We start from the raw sequence: 5293 nt of genomic DNA on the forward strand, positions 1-5293 counted from the left end.
CCCTGTGTGTGTGTGTCCATCCATCCCTGTGTGTGTGTGTCCATCCATCCCTGTGTGTGTGTGTCCATCCATCCCTGTGTGTGTGTGTCCATCCATCCCTGTGTGCGTGTGTCCATCCATGCCTGTGTGTGCGTGTGTCCATCCATGCCTGTGTGTGCGTGTGTCCATCCATGCCTGTGTGTGCGTGTGTCCATCCATGCCTGTGTGTGCGTGTCCATCCATGCCTGTGTGTGCGTGTCCATCCATGCCTGTGTGTGCGTGTCCATCCATGCCTGTGTGTGCGTGTCCATCCATGCCTGTGTGTGCGTGTCCATCCATGCCTGTGTGTGCGTGTCCATCCATGCCTGTGTGTGCGTGTCCATCCATGCCTGTGTGTGCGTGTCCATCCATGCCTGTGTGTGCGTGTCCATCCATGCCTGTGTGTGCGTGTCCATCCATGCCTGTGTGTGCGTGTCCATCCATGCCTGTGTGTGCGTGTCCATCCATGCCTGTGTGTGCGTGTCCATCCATGCCTGTGTGTGCGTGTCCATCCATGCCTGTGTGTGCGTGTCCATCCATGCCTGTGTGTGCGTGTCCATCCATGCCTGTGTGTGCGTGTCCATCCATGCCTGTGTGTGCGTGTCCATCCATGCCTGTGTGTGCGTGTCCATCCATGCCTGTGTGTGCGTGTCCATCCATGCCTGTGTGTGCGTGTCCATCCATGCCTGTGTGTGCGTGTCCATCCATGCCTGTGTGTGCGTGTGTCCATCCATGCCTGTGTGTGCGTGTGTCCATCCATGCCTGTGTGTGCGTGTGTCCATCCATGCCTGTGTGTGCGTGTGTCCATCCATGCCTGTGTGTGCGTGTGTCCATCCATGCCTGTGTGTGCGTGTGTCCATCCATGCCTGTGTGTGTGTGTGTCCATCCATGCCTGTGTGTGTGTGTCCATCCATGCCTGTGTGTGTGTCCATCCATGCCTGTGTGTGTGTCCATCCATCCCTGTGTGTGTGTCCATCCATCCCTGTGTGTGTGTCCATCCATCCCTGTGTGTGTGTCCATCCATCCCTGTGTGTGTGTCCATCCATCCCTGTGTGTGTGTCCATCCATCCCTGTGTGTGTGTCCATCCATCCCTGTGTGTGTGTCCATCCATCCCTGTGTGTGTGTCCATCCATCCCTGTGTGTGTGTCCGTGCAGCCTTGTGTGTCCAGCCTACCTGTGTCCCGAGCCTCCGTCCCGTCCCGAGCCTCCGTCCTTCTGCCATGCCAGGATCGCCGCTCTTCGTCGGCGCCTCGGCGGCCATTCCACTGTTCAAAAGCCGCGCCTCCGTCTGTGATAGGCGGAACACTCAATTTCCCAGCAGTCTGTGTTCCGCCTATCACAGACATCCTCTCATCCTCGTCCGTAGTATGAGGATGAGCGGATGTCCGTGATAGGCGGACCACTGACTGCTGGGAAATTGAGTGTTCCGCCTATCACAGACGGAGGCGCGGCTTTTGAATAGTAGAATGGCCGCCGTCTGTCTGCTCGACACGCTGATCGGGCAGGCAGACGGCGATGACTCGAGTATAAGCCGATGGGGGCACTTTCAGCCTCAAAAAAGAGGCTGAAAATCTCGGCTTATACTCGAGTATATACGGTAACAATTCTTTTGCTTTCCTCATGACTCAGAATCCAGAAACATTAGTGCAGCACTGGGTGAAAGATGCAAGGGTCTGTCAGGAGTCCAGAAACTCATTGACCTTTTAGGCCGGGTCCACACTGGTACGACACGACAGTCATATCACTTTGGATCTGACTTTGTCCTGCGACATGAAGTTCGACATGTGCTCCCTCCTGAACCGTACTAGGGCGCACGCCCTCAACATGGGGGTGCGCGCTTTTGGGCAGAGGGGCCCTGCCCTCACACCCCAAAGCACCTTGTCCCCATGATGTTGAGGACAAGCGCCTCTTCCCAACAACCCTGGCCGTTTGTTGTCGGGATCTGCAGGCGGGGGCTTATCGGAATCTGGAAGCCCCCTTTAAGAAGGGGGCCCCCACCCTATGTGAAGGAGTATGAGGTACATTGTACCTCTACCCATTCAGCTAAAAAAAGTGCCAAAAATAAAATAAAAACACATTACACAGGTTTAGGAGATATTCCAGTTGCATGCAGCCGCTTCCCTATTCCCGGGAAGAAGACTCTGACATCATTGCAACTCCGGTCACTCACAACACCAGAGCCACAAACCCGTAAGAAATGCCGAGGGCAAGATGTCAGCTCCCTCAGCATGGACAGGGCACCAATATGGGGGCTTCCATCTAAGGTAAGCATTTCATAATGACCTAGTATGCAGTGTTAAAGGGGGCTTCCAGATTCTGATAAGACCCCTGCCTGAAGACCCCGACAACCAACGCCCAGTGTTGTCGGGAAGAGGCCCTTGTCCTCATCAACATGCGGACAAGGTGCTTTGGGGTGGGGGGTGCAGAGGCCCCCTGCCTCAATGCACCCCCCCCCCCCATGTTGAAGGCACGTGGCCTGGTACAGTTCAGGAAGGGGGGGGGGGGGCGCTCGCTCATCCCCACCCTCTTTCCTGACCTGCCGGGCTGAGTGCTCGGATAAGGGTGTGGTGTGGATTTTGGGAGGGACCCCCAACGCCGTTTTTCTTGGCATGGAGGTTCCCCTGAAAATCCATACCCGACCAAAGGGCCTGGTATGCTCTTGGAGGAAGAACCCATGCAGTTTTTTTTTTTTTTAATTTAGCGTGGAGTTGCCCTTAAAGATCCTCAGAGCACAAGTCGCATGCCAAGGTTGGGTCAGTTAAGATGGCGATCCGACTTTGATCCGATTTCAGAGATATTTAAGGGGCTGAAGTAGGATTAAATTCGGACCAAAGTAGTGCAGGGAGCATTTTCAAAGTCGGACCGACTTGTATTGAACCAGTTAAGATGGCTCCCATAGGGAAAGATTGATTTTCACACGTCATGCGACATGAGTTCCCAATGTCTGAGTTTTCAATACCAGTGTGAACCCCGCCTTATACACACACTAATTACAAGCAAACAGATCACAGGTGAGGACGGTTACCTTTAATAGCCATTCAAACCCCTTTGTGTCAACTTGTGTGCATGTTATCAGGCCAAAAGCACCAGGGTATGTAAACTTTTGATCAGGATCATTTGGGTAGTTTCTGTTGTCATTATAATTTAAAAAGAGTAAACACAGTTGATTGATAATAAACGGCTTCAGCCGAACACTAACCATGAGTGAAAGAAAAGTTTTTGTGTTATTCATATTCTCAGAAAAACGGGCAAGAAATCAAATTCTGCCAGGGTATGTAAACTTATGAGCATAAGTGTGTGTGATATATATATTTTAGCAGGGACCCTAGAGAATAAAATGGCGAACTATGCAATTTTTTTTATGTCACATGGTATTTGTACAGTGGTTTTCCAAACGCAACTTTTTTGGCAAAAATACACTTTAATGTATTTTAATGCAAAAAAATAATATCTATAACTTAATTTTTTGGTAAAATATAAAAGATGATGTTACGCCGAGTAAAAAGATACCCAACGTGTAACACTTTAAAATTGTGCACGCTCGTGGGATGGTGACAAACTACGACACTTAAAAATCTCCATAGGCGACGCTTTAAATTTTTTAGTACAGGTTACCTGTTCAGAGTTACAGAAGAGGTCTAGTGCTACAATTTTTGCTCTCGCTCTAATGTTCGCCGTGATACCTCACATGTGTGGTGCCAACAACGTTTACATATGCGACTTACGCATGCGTTCGCTTCTGCATGAGAATACTGAGGGATGAGGGTGCTTTAATTTTATTTATTTTTTATTTGTAAAATTTTTTTGATCACTTTTATTCCTATTACAAGGGATGCAAACATCCCTTGTAATAGAAATAAGCGATGACAGGTCCTCTTCATGGAGAGATCTGAGGTCTAAAAGACCCAAATCTCTCCTGTACTTTTAAACACAAAAGATAAAAAATAAAAACATTTTTTTTTTTTTAAATGTGATCTTTTGCTTTTTAAAAAAAAAAAAAAAGCAAAAAACACACAATTGTTTACTTCGGTCCTAGACGTCGCTCCAGTCCACCAAGATCATAGAGGCGATCAGAGACAATTTATGGCCAGACACGCGGCCAGACAGATTGTTTCCCAAATGTGCCGGTAAAAACTGTAATGCCGCGTACACACGATCGGAATTCCGGCCAGAAAAAGACCGATGAGAGCTTTTCATCGGAAAATGCGACCGTGTGTATGCTCCATCGGAATTTAGCTGTCAGAATTTCCGCCAGCCAAAAATTGATAGCATGTTCTCAATTTTCCAGACGAAAAAACTTTCTATCGGTAATTCCGATCCTGTGTATGCAACTCCGACACGCCAAAAATCACGTATGCTCAGATTCAACTACGAGACGGAAGCTATTGGCTACTGGCTATTGAACTTCCTTTTTCTAGTCCCGTCGTACGTGTTGTACGTCACCTCGTTCTAAACGATCAGAATTTGGTGTGACCGTGTGTAGGCAAGACAACTTGAGCCGAATTCCGTCGGGAAAACCATCCGAACTTTTTCGAGAATTCCGATTGTGTGTACGCGGCATAAGACTAAGAAACACACGGGGGGGGGGGGGAAGGGTTGGGCTTGGTGGCCACCCTTCCCGCTGCTTCTGAAAGCGATCCAACGGCTAAGAAATCACCAGTTAAAAAATACCGGAGTTATGGCGGATAGCTTCAGCCATAATCCCAGTAAACCGCTTGCAAACCACCACTGTATATGTATTGCTGGTCGGCAAGTGGTTGCAACAGTGATTCTCAACCAGGGTTCCTCCAGAGGTTGTAGGGGTTCCTTCAGCATTGGGCAATTTCTGCCTCTCAGGTAAGTTCACACTCACACCATTGATCTTTTTAGCTCTCTGTAAGGAGATAATTCTTCCCAATGACCACAAGTGTAAGGACCATTCTTCCCACTGACCATCACACTAATGTATCAGGAGTTGTAGATTTCTAATTTTTAGCAGGGGTTCCCCGACACCAGAGAACTATTTCAAGGGTTCCTCTGTGTTGAGAAAGGCTGGGTTACAATATACCCGTGACCTGAATGAGCCTTGTAGCCTAATTTCTTGCATTTTGGGAGTTCATATAAATATTGAGGGTAGTACAGAGATATTTGGTTGGATATGTAGGTCAGGCTCTGATCTGTCACACAATTTTACATTTTTCAAAGCCCTCTTCTCTGATCGTATGTAAAGCCATGAGAATAAACACTCAACCACCACCCCCAATTAATGTGGCGGTCTAGGAGACGGAAACTCAC

Source organism: Lithobates pipiens, unplaced genomic scaffold (genome assembly GCF_037356315.1).
Source record: "Lithobates pipiens isolate NorthernLeopardFrog02 unplaced genomic scaffold, aLitPip1_a1.2 Scaffold_152, whole genome shotgun sequence".
Taxonomy (NCBI): Eukaryota; Metazoa; Chordata; class Amphibia; order Anura; family Ranidae; genus Lithobates; species Lithobates pipiens.